We start from the raw sequence: 15,079 nt of genomic DNA, 5'->3' as shown, positions 1-15,079 counted from the left end.
AGCGTAACATGATTGACGAGTCAGAGTGCGTCACATTACCAATAACATGTGGCATTCGGGAGCCGGTATTACGTAACACGGAAGCATGACATAGCAATAATATCGGCGAGTGCATAGCATTCGCATCGTGGTGGTACGGAAGTGTCGCATATCGACGCGGCCAAACGATAACCCAAATTTCTGACAGCGACCTACATATTACATAGTATGTTTTACAGGCGACCGAGCGCCCCCAACAACTGGCAAGGCTTCGTGCAACCGCACACTTATCTGTTCGACTAAACTGTTTGTTTGTTGACCGATGTCAAGTTATTTGCTTTGATTTGTGCCGGTCATCACAGTAACACGTGGCCTGAAAGGATTTGCATGTTTTTTTGGTGATTAATTATTTCGAGTTAGTAACGAAAGTTCAAAGTAATATTGTCTAAATGCTGGTTTCTTTCATTAGGTGAGGGGGCAATGATGACGATGCATGGAGACAAATGATGGTGGTTATGGGAGAGGATAGTGTGGTGAGTCAGGCCAGTGACCGCGGCACGTGGCCGCGAGATGAGCGCGTCGGGCCGGGGAGAGACGGCGCGCGGCGGCTGTCATTGATTTTCCCCGTTTCCCCCCAACCCCGAGCCTGGCTCCCTCCCCACCGCGTCTCACCCACTTCCAGCGCCCGATAACGAGGTTAACGGGCGACGTGAGCGTCTCCTAAACTTTAATTATACCCGTACACCCGTCGTGCATGTTTAACCCGGCCTCTATTGAGCGTTTTGTTTGCAGCGCACCTGATAGCGAGACGTGATCCACTATTCGGTCGACGGTTAACTATCTAATGAACATGGCCGGAGATGGAAACGCGAAGAGCGCAACATGCACAACCTGTAGGTAGGAAGTTGTCGTTGCAAATCGAGCCCGATACGAATCTGCTAACTACGTCTTAACTCATAAGCGTGGCGCGACGCAAACTGTATAAACAATACGGAAACTCATCTGCTCTTTATCTCAATATGTAAGTATAGTATGCGCAGCGAAAATAATATGTTAGCTAGTTGGAAATATGACAGCTTGTATCAGGTAATATTCTGTTAATCCGGAGGCGTATAATTCAGAAACGTATTTACCCACGTTTGAGTGCCTTTGACATAATGTTTACTTAATACATATTGTAAATATTTTGAAGTTCTTGGTAAATAGTCGCATGAACAAAAATTTTTCTAACATTTAAAAAAATGTTTACTTTTCCATTAAAGTACTTTTCATAAAATCCATGTCAATTTAGTTGTTATAAATACTACTAACTGATCATACCATTTAAAAAAGAAAATAATTTTCTAACTTCAAGCACTGAAACAATAAAGCAAAAAAAATTTCCCGATACGAACACCAACTGTAGGTTTACATCTTAGCGCAGCGCGGAACTATTGCGTAGCAATTCGTAGCACATCGTAGCGCCAAAGTATCGTGATTCGTAGGCTTGATACTGTTAATATTTTTTTATTATCTAAGTTTCAACTAAAAAGGTAATACCTACCTTATTTGAAAACGCATTTTGTATCAATATGAGGATAAATTCAGTGACTCAGAAACACTCGGTGCATATGAAGAGCTATTAACCAAGACGTAGTATCTGTAAGATTGTCTGGAAGTGCCTACGACCTTTATTTTTATGCATTGTAGCTAATCATATTTAAGCTGAAAATAATGCGATATCCTTATTGTAAATGACCTATTTGCAATAAAAATAGAGCAAAATATTTTTTTTTTTAAATATAGAGCAAAATATCTTTTAATCTGCTCATCCCTAAACAAGTTGCGCATTATTTGCAGTTGGTCCACAATGTCAGATTAAAAAGTTAAAGATTAAAAACTATCACAAAGTATTGTTAAGCTACTTTCGGTGTAAATGGCTGTAACATTAAATTCAAAAATCAAATTAAAAACCAATACTTCATCTTTCTCACCGCTATGTAAGTACGCTCAGCAGAAACAATGTCTCTTCCAGCCGCTATAAATGCCGGTATATCGTCAGTTATTCAACTAGGGGTAACCAATGAGAAGTGAGCGGGGTAACGCTGCGTATCCTAATTATTCACCAGGACCTTGCTACCATGCTGCCATGCACTTCCTGGAGACCACGAGTACCGAGGGTCGCAGTGATTTAAGCCAATAAAACTTTTACGGCATGTCGATACTAAAAGTAATGGGGTTTGTTCGTGGTGGTGATTCGTTTATATCATTTTTATGGGGGAATAAGTTTGTTGGTGTATTATATTGTGTTGTTGTTTAATAAAATTTTAATGTTTTGAAAATGGAATTTGCATACTTGTAGTTGTGCCTACATGCAGCTGTCTTGATTATTTGGTCCTTGGAGTAGGATTGCGGGGAGTCAATTTAATAAACGTTCACATTGAAATTGCTCTTTTTGGTACAATTACGGAACGCATTTATGGTCTTTATAACTTTGTAAATCTTGCTCCTTTTCTGAACCCTGATGTTTTCATAAAAATCAATATCATCGGTAATATTGTTGCCCTATAATAGTTACTGCGATTCGAAGTTAAACATCAATTTAAAGTTTGTTATTTTGCACTTGCAATTAGTTAGTTCTGCAAACTTTAGTCTCAAGGAGTAGATACCCAGTTCTCCGTACATAAGAAGCATTGCCAGTTTTTGTTTAAAAACTTACAAATGAAAAAGTAAAAGTTGTGCACCTGTTACGTTTTAATCCTTTTAATAATGATTTGGTTAACTTCAGTAAATGCCGCTCTGACTGTGAAATTAAGGCACGTTTTTTATACGGCTCGTTGTTGCCATGTGGAAAGTTGAGCGAAAATGTGCCGTAGGTAATGAAAATCCCGACGTAATGTTTGTACCTTTTGTATAAATGTATACTGATCGGCTTTTTATATATCAAACAGCTTTTGGGAATATCTGTTGTCACGTGGTTGATTTAAAAAAAATACAAAATAGTATTTGAAATATGTCCTATTTTTCTTATCGTCCTGAATAAATGAATACATAACATGAATAGCAATGACAATATCTCTCTCTCGGGCGCAGATCTCCGTAGAAACATAAAATAAGCAATGTATCACACAATTGAATGGGTCAAGATGTTTAAAAGACCGCGTTGTGCGGCAATCATGCCAAAACGGGCGCGTTTATGATGGCATTGCAATTCTATGCGATTTTTATAGCTTGTATTTATTGTGTGTATGAAGGGATGTTGGCATCACACGGACGAGCACAAATTTTATTTATACGCATTGCGCCGTGACGTCACCATGATATCATCTGAATGCATTCGATGATGTAACGCTTGGATCATCGGCATATCGATTGTGCTATCAATTATTGCTGGCTCTTTATCCCCGAACGTACACAGCTGTCGGACACTTTTCTTTTTCGCAAACATAAATACTTAAAGATAGTCTTAGGAGCTTTTTCTTCTGAATGTAAACTCGTGCCAAGAAGCCGATTGCTTTTGATCTTGGCTAAATAAAAACTAATGAATGCTGAATAAAAGATTTCAATCGAACGATTTCATCGCAACACTGACGGAAATAAAAAAGTTGAATCAACTTGGAGAAGTAAAGATCAGCCTAGAACTAATTTGTTTTTTCTTCAGAGTACATTTTATGTTTTCACTTGCTCGTATGAAGTGTAAAAGACTATAAGGAGCGTTAATGAAACTTTTTCTCTAGAAAAAAAAAACTGAGACTGGTTTGTCTGTCAAGGCAGAAAGCTAAAGATCGGGACGGAATCCCGAAAAAGAGAATTCGCCGTATGCTAATTAATTTTTCATAGTCCCCTCGACGACACCGCAGTGATATGCAAATGAGAATTCGTCGCGCATTAGGTACTCTAGTTTACAACTTATCACGTCGTCGAGTATCAATTAAAGCGGCGGAACTGCGCAAGTTTACATCATTAACACCATAAAAAGACAGTTATTGCGAGAAAATTTGTGCAATCAATTAGGAGTTTTAAGAGGGGTCGGGGGTGTATGCGTGCAGAGTGCAGCGGCGACGACCGGGCGGGAGGGGGTGTGCGGGGCCGGCGCGCGCATCTGTGTGCATTCGGCATATTTACCCCGATAGTGGGCGGGCAGGTTCACTGACCCGACCCAATGCAAGGCCCGCGTACGTAGGCCGCCACGACGCACACGCCGGGGCCCGTTTCATTAGTGCCACCGCACATCGCACACACACGCAAAAAAGCTAACACTGTGCGTCAAGTGGGCACGCACGCTTTTTTAATCATCTGTCGGATTACCCGGCCGAGCAAAAAATCCAACAGGTATTCGCTTAACTTTCAAGATACAGTAGTGTTTTGCTCTGATGTGCTCATAATACGTTTCAGGTGTGTGTACACCTAAAATTTCGAGGGGCCCAAGCAAAGTTTCGGTCGTCGCCAGAGGCATATCGATCTGTTTATTTCGAACTCGGTACCAGTCTAGATAACTGATTTAAAATTTATAACAAACTAAAATGGCCGTGTGATCGATAATTGAAAACAACGGTGTACAAATCTTTGTATTTTAAGACGGGGGGGAAAGTACAGGCAGGTACACATAAACCAGGTAAAATGTTTAAAGCACGTATATCAAAAGTTTGCATAGCAATCGGAACACCGTAAACACACACACGCACACTCGTACGAAACGTCATAATTGCACCGCAGCATTCATAAATCCAGCGGTTAGACAGACACATTCAGGGCTGTAAACTATAAGTCGAGGTATACTTATGCAAAACCACCCTTGCAGTCGGCGGATCGGCGAGTGCAATACCCATAACCTACCCCAAGCGTTCCCCTCGTTGAGGCAGGTCCGGGCAGACGCCTTTGATGGGGCATTACCATAATAACCGAGCTAACAGATACTATTCATTAATAAATAACATGCACCAAACATATTTATTGTGTTTACATAGCAGATAAACAAATTGACAGTCGGAATTTTACGAGATACGTTTATGACCGTTTAATTAAATAAGTAACTTTCGGAATGGTACTGCGACACGGTTATTTTGAAAACAAGTAATGAAGATGTAGGTACAATGTTTGTAAATAAACTAAAGTATTTCGATAACGATTTCAAAAGCTCTTAAGTGCGTCTAGATGTAGGAGCTCTCGACAGAGTCATAAATCATAATGCAAGTTTATTATTACTTACGTCTGTATGTTTTCTTGACAAACATGCATTGACGGAATTTGCAAGACATGTAGCTAATTTTGTGTAGCCAAATATTTTATTTTGTAAGCACTTTTGATTTAACTAAATCAATAACTAGACGGGGAGGCTTAGTAGCTACAGCCTCTCAAATGTTTCTGAGTGGGTGGGTTCGATTCCAGATCAGGCAAGAAGCAATGGAACTTTTCTAAGTGTATCATTAACTTCAATGACTAATTTAATGCTGAAGGTAAACATCATTGAGGAACCATGGACTTAAAAATATGTTTAAGGTCGCCAATCTGCCTTGAGCAAACATGGTAATTAAAGCTTATTCCTCTGTAGGATAAGAGGCCTGTACCTTGCAGCGGGACATTTAAAAGGCTGTTGATGAAGATATCATTAAGATACCGTAGCATAAAGACCCAAATTAGGACCTAAACATTCAGGTTCTTGTAGGTATTTAACCAATCGTCACAATTATTAGTGACTTTTTCCTAAATGAAATCCCTCCATTTCACTAGTCTGGGCCCCGACTTTGGGGCATCCGATCAAAGTTCGACTGACATCAACACAATCATAGAAACAGCTCCAGGTAAACTAGTAACTACTCATTTTACGTCATTTCTAAAAGGATTCAAAAGAAATCAAAAATTCCAGATGAGTTCCAGCGATTCTTGAGTGATATTTCAGGCTTTCATATCTGATATCACTAAAATTAGTTTCGCAAGCTAAAAATATACTATTCCAAAAATCTCTCATGATCTCTAGAGGTTTGTAGTTTGACGCTAAAGGCTCTTATTCGGGCCTCAAGAGACGAAAGAAAAGGAATGCGTGGGTGTAAGAACATTATGATTGTAATAGCAAGCAATTACGTTTACCTTAACACGACTCCTGTTTGAGAAAATATTTCTATAAAATTGGCCTCATTTATATGAGGTGGTTGACCTTTAAAAGTTTGTGTTGAATTTGTTGATGCCTTTTTATGCCGGCGCCTTTTGGGATTTCAATGTCAAAACTGGCATCTATCGAATACTTGTATTGTTTCAAGGATACATAATAACAATTGTTGAAGTTAAACGTCCAAACAGGACATTGCTTTTCATGAATACATAAGTTGTGTCTCCTGTTGATGATCCATACTGCAACTGCCCTTGGCAAGATATGGCAAAAGAAAGAATTTGGACTAATAATGAAAGCAAAAGACGGTAGAAATTCCAGCAAAAGTTTTGTATCTAATATGCCAATGTAAATAACATACCAATGTTCTGTTAACAAATGCAAAGCAACAAGCGAGGACAGGTGCCGATATTTCGCCACTTCATGTATTTCTTATAGACAAATAATCATAATTTACTTTTATGTATGTTAATACTATGGAAATATTTTCTTAACCAAAGCCATTTGGTCTGACAATTTTGTGCTATTAAATATGCAACGATCAGATGCACCTTTGCGTTTATAAAGTCGCTGTATGCAATTTATATCATAGCCTGGTATAATGTAAAGTTTAATCGGTGATTGGCAATGAAAACGATGCATAATCTCAGGGACCTACCGCAACACAACTTCTGTTATCTGTATGATTCCTGAACTAAATGGTGAATTGTATTTTTTATTTTTTTATTTATCTGTAGCAATGTTTTGTGCTCATGCATATGTGGGCGGTTCAACTCAATGAAGGTTGTAACGCAAATAGTTCGAACTAAAGCAGGATGCTACTTTCTAGATTTATTTTATGTTACTATATTACCTACTCTAGTTAAAGTTGCGTTATTGAATTTGTCCTCTTGCAGTATTGATGACTTACAATATTGAGGGTGACATTAGACAAGCCAAGATGTTATATCAGCTTGAGAAATGCAAAGGTGGTTTATGTTTTCATATCGGTCACATGGTTATTCGTACCGTGTAAATAGCTTCTGCATATGCAAACGTCATTTACCTATCAAAATAGTCTTCGCTGGATGGATGTTATGCTCTAGTATAAATTGCATGATTATTCAATGATAAGATATCCAGATGCTCTGTAGCATACAATAGAGAACTATGACCTTTCGAAAAAGGCGGTTTAGAAATGACTCGCCCTGGTTCCAATGCCAAGCTTGAAACTTCCCAAGTAATATCGGGTTGGTACTGTTCAGTGAAGAGAAGCAAACAAACAGTTGCGGAGTGAATAAATTCTTCAAGCCTATCCAGGTATTCGAACTTATAATTAAATCATTCGACGTCGCATCGGACTTGCGCATTCCACATTAGGTGACATTTTCGCGTCCGTCATACAAGCATACAAGAACAGGAGCGCCCATTAAAAATCATACGCGTTTAAAAAGCCCGCCCTCAGCGCGCGCCGCCACTTCAAAGTTTGACCTCGCAATTACTAAAATTGGTTTGATTTACCATTTTAATTGTAACAAAAAGCTTATTTTTTCCAACGGCGTGGACGACGGTGGCGTCGTTGTAATCTCGACCGAGTGACTTTCGGCCGGAGGGTCCATTAGGGATCGGCCAGAGGACGTCAGGCTGGCGTCCGGGATCGGAATTTTGAGCTGTGGCGTCATGTCGTTAAGGCGTAGTTTCTGTCGGAGGTGTTCGGTAGGCGCGAGAGGAGAGCACTCGAGGTCGGATGCTGAGTGCGGGGGTGTGTGCCGGGCGCGGGGGGAGAGTGGGACAAAATCGATATCGTCGGGCGGCGCGCGACGTCTTGCGCCCCGGCCCTCCCGCCCCTCTAATGAATGAGAGCGAGCATAGTCATCTCTGCGGATGGCGGCTCCGGCGATACGGCACGCCGCCGCCGCCGACGTCGACTAGACTCCGCTGCGCTCCCGATCCAATGTATTGCTGCCCGCCACGATAACGAACCGAACACTGATCAACCCTGCACACACACTGCAGCTGCAATTTTATACAGCTTTCAGCCATTCTGTACGCTCTTTTTTGTATCGGACGATCCCCTTCTTATACAAATATCTAAATAGGTGATACATTATAGATTCTACACCCGAGTTAATAGTTTTAATACAATACTTGAACAGTTTTATTAAAACTATGTTCAAGGAACATGACAGATTCGACCTTCGAATTACATGACAAGAAAGTCAGAATTATGAACTGTACAGCGGAGAATCTCGGAAGTTGTAAATGAAGTTTTGAAACAAATTTAAAAGCGACAATTTTGTCAGAAAGAGACCGAAGATTATAAAGTTGTTCGAGAGTTTACAGCATTCCTAACGTCTATTACGGGAACGCTAGATTTATCGCAATAAATTATTGCGAACATTATGTAGGCATAAAATAAATATTTTTTGGTTAAAGATCAAGTTGGAATTGGTTAATATATCAGCGGTGGCCACCTTAATAATATCCCACCCACGCTTTGATATTAAGGATGGTGGGTGTTACCAAGAACCAAACGAAATATTCATCAAATGGCACCTACTACTTTATATTTTTACGTAGGCTTAATAAAGAGTCTGAATAACAACAAATTGCTGGAGGGTGTATGAGGTAACGGTTCGCAAATTGCCAGCCCACAAGCGACCAGGTACTGTACCCGTGTAGGATCATTTAAAGCATACTTTACGAGCCATGCACGCCAGACCAGTGCAACACACGAATATATCAAGCATTTTATACTTTTAAAACAAAGCGGTCTTGGATAGCTATTACCGATTCATAGTCAGATATACGGCGTTGATCATCCAACAAGTTAGTGGAGCTTCACAAGTTTTCCCGCCTTTAAATGTAAGAGTGGCTTATACGCGAGCATAATCATCCGTCAATATATACCGTGGAGTCATCATCACTGGCTCATCTATTCCAGATTTTTTATCCAGAGTTTCAACAGAACGCTGTAATGATCGATAATGGATTCGCGAGTCTATGACTAGATGGCGTTACAAGGCTCGCGATGACATTCAATTTGTCATAAGAATATTGAGAAATGACGGTGGGAGAATATTTAGGAGACCGCCAAGGAGGGATTAGAACGGGACGACAGACGTACGGCGGTTGCCCGGATTACGGTGCAAATTCTGCTTGTGCATATAAAATATTTCTGGAAATATCACAGCATTTGTTGGCAAAGTTTCACAAGTATATGTACGGTAATTGCATGGTGAAATATTGTGAGGTGTGTGCGAATAGTGTGAGAAACGGGGTAAGTGTTTGCAAATATTTTACGTAGTGAAGGCTGGACAGTTGATGTTTTACTTTGCAATGCTGACCATGCCCGTTTTGTTCTCAGCTTAAGGAAACGCCCTTATTGTCCGGCTGCGTTGATAGACAGATAAAAGGGCACTTCGATTCGAGGTAAAACTCACAAACAGAGCATCATTTTCGGCACGGTCTTCAACTGGCTAGCTAGCCTGGCGGCATTGCCTCGGACAGCCGAACTCAGGTCTCGAGTTCGAATCTCAGTTGGAGATACTTATTTTTAATGTATTCCTTTTTTCTTTTTTGTTTCTTGGTGGTGGCCACTTTAGTTTAATTTGTGAAATCGTTGGTATATTGTTATTATTGTTTTATTTACTTTTTTATGTTTAGTTTTAGTTCATGTATGTTAAATAATTCTGTTAAAAGTTAAAATTTCCTGATTGGTCACCATTCCTATTGTATTAAAGGAAATAATTGTGTTAAATCTCCGGTAGAACTTTTCTTTATCTTCCAACATCCAGCCACCTAGAACCCTGGTCATTACATTGGCGCCCAAGGGATAACTGGATGGGGGATAGATGAAGCGCAACGTTTTGTGTTAATTAGGTGGTTATTTTGCTGCACCAACTTTAATTAAATCTTAATACTAGTACGTTAAGGTGATTGTGAGGTCGACAGAGATTGTTGTATTAATTCAGACATTTATATATATATATTTTTTTTTTTTTTGTTTTTGGTGATATTTTTTTCTGTTGTTAATTTAATCATGGATGTTAATGCACTGCATAAAGATGAGCTGGAGTTTGAGTTGGCTTGTCGAGGGATTTCTGATTGTAAGACCGTGGCGACTATGCGTAAATTTATGCGGAAGATTTTAGTTCGAGAACAATCGGGTGAGTCATCTATTTCTTTTAAGGTGCCTAGATCTTGCATAGATAACCCGGACAAGGAGATGATAATTTGTGAGAATAAATTATCGGAAATAATTACTCTCATATCAGAGGTATCACAAAGTCCTGAGCAAGCATTATTTAGACGCATACACTCTCGTTTGTCACACTTAGCAAACCGTGCAAAACTTATTATACCTTCTGAGGCCAGTGACATTGAGAGACATGTAGCATTGCTGAAGAACATCCAAGATGCAATGACGACACTGAAGGAGCTTGAACAAGAAGAGGATGACGAAGACGATGTCATTTCGGAGCATGACAAGGAAGTTTTACAAAAATCGTTGGGTGATGAGGCTATGCAGATCCTGGAACAGTTGGAAAAATGCCAGAAACCTAAGAAAACTACCGTTCCAGAATATGACACGGAAATGTACCGGGATCGTACCAAGCACCCCATTCTTGATGGTTCGAACAAACCACGGATAGCCGCAGAAAAGGCGGATTGCTCTTCCCGTCATCCAGGCTTACAAAGGTCTTCTACGTTTGACAATGGTTTCCATAAACGAAAGCTAGTGCCCATTAAAGATTGGGGTGTCAAATTTAGTGGAAAGGGAACCGTAGGTGTAAACGCGTTCTTGGAAAGAATAGAGGAACTTAAGGAAGCACGGAACGCTGCCGATGAAGACTTGTTTCGATATGCCATAGATTTCTTCGAAGGTGAAGCTTTAATATGGTTTAGGGCCAATAAGGGTGCAGTATCGAACTGGTCTCAGTTAGTGGAGCTACTCTTGAATACATTTCAGCAACCGTTTTACCAAGAAGAGCTCTTGGAGGAGATTAAACGAAGGACCCAAAGCAAGCAGGAAAGTGTTCTTATCTATATAGCCATTATGCAAAATATGTTTAATCGTCTGCCGACTCCTATCCCTGAGACACAGAAGCTGATGATACTGAGGAGGAACATACAACCCTACTTTCAGAAAGCTATATGTCGAGACAGTTTTGATTCAGTAAGTGAGTTAACATCAGTTCTGAGGATAGTTGAACGCACTAAATTAAGCTGTGATAATTTCAAGGAACCTGTTGCTAGTGAACACTTTCTAGAGAGAGATCTAGCATACAAGGGAGGTACTTCGGGGACACCACAGAAGGGAGATATGACAGAACTGGCAGCCATAGATGATAAGGGAGCGCCACTTATGAAATGCTGGAACTGCAGATCTCCTGGACATCGCTTCAGAGAATGTAAATTGCCAAAGCAGAGAATCTTCTGTTACAGATGTGGACGTTTCGGGAAGACAACGAATAAATGCCCATGCAGTGCTGGGGACAAGGGAAACGAGAATCTGGGGTCGATGCCAGCCGATCGAACTCCCAGAGAATAAGTCATACCACCTCGGATGACTGGCAACAGTGGCTGCAAACTGTATCGAGTTTTGTTAAAACAGGGAGAATCTGTAATATTGAGAAACATAGTAAAGACAACCGATATTATGGCGAGATAAAAATCTTAAATCAGTCGTTTGTAGGGTTGTTGGATTCTGGAGCTACCGTTTCTGTAATTTCACAGAGATTTGCACTGAAGATAATGAAATTGGGGTTTTTGAAACATAAAATCGACAAGCAAATGGTTTCGACGGCTGATGGCACCTTCCATACAATGGATACCGTTTTTCACTTACCTGTGGAGTTCTTGGGGAAATATAACGTGGTAGAATTCTATGTCATGGACTACCTTAAACATGATATTATTTTGGGCATGAATTTCTTTGAATTATTTAAGTTATCAATAGGGGCGGGGAAAGCTATTGCTGACATTACGGAAATAAACGTCACACAACCAGTAATTTCGCGAGAGGATCTTTCGGCTCATCAGAAAGAACGCTTGGATGAGTTAATAGAGGAAATGGCAACAGAGATCGGTAAGGGCTTGGGCAGGACATCTTTGATCGAGCATAGAATTGACACTGGAGATAGCTTACCTGTCAAACACAGACAATACCCATTCGCTCCTCCAATTATGGCAGAACTAGAGAAGGAAATTCAGGACATGCTAGATAAGGATGTAATAGAACCTTCATTCAGCTCATGGCGCTCTCCAGTATTACTCGTTAAAAAAGCTTCGGGTAAAAATCGACTGTGCCTTGACAGCCGTCAGTTAAACAAGGTAACAATAAAAGACTCTTATCCCTTACCTAGGGTTACAACAATATTAGACAGTCTAAAAAACGCTCGGTTTCTGTCAACTATTGATTTACGATCAGCATTCTGGCAGATACCTCTAGAAGAAACAAGCAAGGAGAAGACTGCATTTGGACTGGCTGGAAAAGGACTCTATCAATTCAAAGTCATGCCATTTGGCCTAAGCAATGCTTCTCAAACGCAACAACGGCTGATGGACCGCTTGTTTACAGCAGAGTTTGAAAGTAGAGTGTTTACGTACCTGGATGACATTGTCATATGCGATGACAGCTTCGACAGTCATTTATTGTCATTGTTACATGTAAAAAATCAGCTTAGAAAAGCAGGATTAACAATCAACCTGGAGAAATGTGTTTTTGCGAGGCCATCTTTGAAATACTTGGGTTATATTGTGGACAAAGAAGGATTACGTACAGACCCGGATAAAGTGAAAGCCATACTCGACTATCCCAGGCCAACGACTTACACGGAGCTAAAGCGCTTTATTGGCCTAGCTAGTTGGTACCGACGATTTGTAGAAAATTTTGCCATTGTCGCAGCCCCACTTCATGAACTTACTAAGGGAGGTAAGAAGGCTAAACCTCTTACTTGGAATAAAGAGGCTGAAGAGTCCTTTTTAACCCTTAAGACGGCGCTGACCTCAACACCCATCTTGAGAGTGCCAGACTTTACAAAACCATTTTCTGTCCAATGCGACGCTTCAAACAAAGGGACTGGAGGAGTCTTAGTACAAATAGTCGATGGTTTAGAGGCACCTATAGCTTACACGAGTAGAAAACTATCGGAGAGGGAATGTAAGTACTCAGCGTCAGAGCGAGAACTATTGAGCGTCCTACATGCTGTAGAGCAGTTTCGTCCATATATAGAAGGGAATCATTTTAAAATTATAACAGACCATAGCGCTCTTCAGTGGCTACATCGTAATAAGGACCCTCATGGGCGCTTAGCGAGGTGGGCCATGCGGTTACAGCAGTTTGATTACGAAATAGTACACCGCAAAGGCAAATTTAATACGGTTCCAGACGCCTTATCAAGAGCGGTTGAGGATGAAGTTAATATATTGGAAGTAAAACCAGAAGACAAAGATGATTGGTATAAGTCAAAAGAGGAATTGGTACTGGCTGGGAAGAATGACCAGGATTGGGAAGTCAGTCAGGGACAGCTGTGGAAGTACATAAAATTAAAACAATTTCCCCATGAAAATGACAGTTGGAAGCAGGTAGTACCAGAAAAACTTCGTCAAGGGATTTTAAGGGATTGTCACGATGACCCCACATCTGGTCATTTTGGCGTTAAAAAATCAGTCAATCGCGCGAGACAGCATTATTTTTGGCCAACTTTGATTCAGGACATGAAAAATTATGTACGGAAATGTGAAGTGTGTGCGAAGTACAAGCATTCACAAAATAAGCCATCTGGGCTTATGGGAAAGCAACGAGAAGTTACAGAACCATTTCAAATCATATCTATGGATCTGATGGGCCCTTTTCCAAAATCTAAACATGGTAATACTATGCTGCTAGTCATAACGTGTTGGTTCAGCAAGTTCTGCTTTTTATATCCACTCAGAAACGGGAAATCCTCGACTATAACTCAAATACTCGAGGATCAGATATTTTTAATGTTTGGGACCCCTAGTGTGATAGTTTGCGACAATGGAAAGCAATTTGTATCCAACCAATTTAAAGATCTAGTGTCAGGTTACGGTGTAAAACTGTGGTATACCCCATATTACCATCCACAGGGTAACCCCACTGAACGGGTAAACAAAGTCATTGGCTCTGCTATAGCTTCTTATGTTGAACACAATCATAAAGAATGGGACAAGTACATACCGCACATAGGACATGCGATCAGGACATCGGTTCATGAAGTAACTGGGAAAACACCGTCATACTTGTTTTTTGGGCGCGAGACGGCGATACGAGGTACGAAACCTTATCATTTTGAAGCAGACGAACCAATTACCTTCGACAAAGAAAAATTCGAAAGGGGCATAGCTTTCCGAAATAAGGTTTATGACGAAGTCTGTGAAAGAATACGGCAATCACATGAAGTCAATAGTGGACACTACAACAAGAGACGTCGCATATGCACCTATGAAGTTGGGGACATGGTTTGGAAACGCACTAAATTCCTTTCAAATGCTAACCGCAATTTTATGTCTAAACTGGCACCTAAATTTGAAAAAGCAGTCATAGCAGAAAAGATATCGGACGACGTTTACAGATTGAAGAGTCTCAGAGGCAAAGATTTAGGAAGATGGCATTCTTGTGACCTTAAACGTTTGGGTTGAATCCGGTCGGATTCTTCAGAGGAGAGGGGATATTGTAATGATCGATAATGGATTCGCGAGTCTATGACTAGATGGCGTTACAAGGCTCGCGATGACATTCAATTTGTCATAAGAATATTGAGAAATGACGGTGGGAGAATATTTAGGAGACCGCCAAGGAGGGATTAGAACGGGACGACAGACGTACGGCGGTTGCCCGGATTACGGTGCAAATTCTGCTTGTGCATATAAAATATTTCTGGAAATATCACAGCATTTGTTGGCAAAGTTTCACAAGTATATGTACGGTAATTGCATGGTGAAATATTGTGAGGTGTGTGCGAATAGTGTGAGAAACGGGGTAAGTGTTTGCAAATATTTTACGTAGTG

At 40.5% G+C, this 15,079-nt stretch overlaps 1 protein-coding gene across 8 annotated transcripts in view; it reads right to left on the bottom strand.

The window, feature by feature from the left end:
* The window catches only part of Mnb (minibrain), a 106,350-nt gene that overhangs the window by 11,412 nt on the left and 79,859 nt on the right, over positions 1-15,079 (bottom strand). The gene's annotated exons all lie outside the window — the stretch shown is intronic.

Source organism: Helicoverpa armigera, chromosome 16, assembly GCF_030705265.1.
Source record: "Helicoverpa armigera isolate CAAS_96S chromosome 16, ASM3070526v1, whole genome shotgun sequence".
Lineage (NCBI taxonomy): Eukaryota > Metazoa > Arthropoda > Insecta > Lepidoptera > Noctuidae > Helicoverpa > Helicoverpa armigera.
Note: the sequence above shows the minus strand (reverse complement) of the source record. Positions and strands in the feature narration are given on the sequence as shown.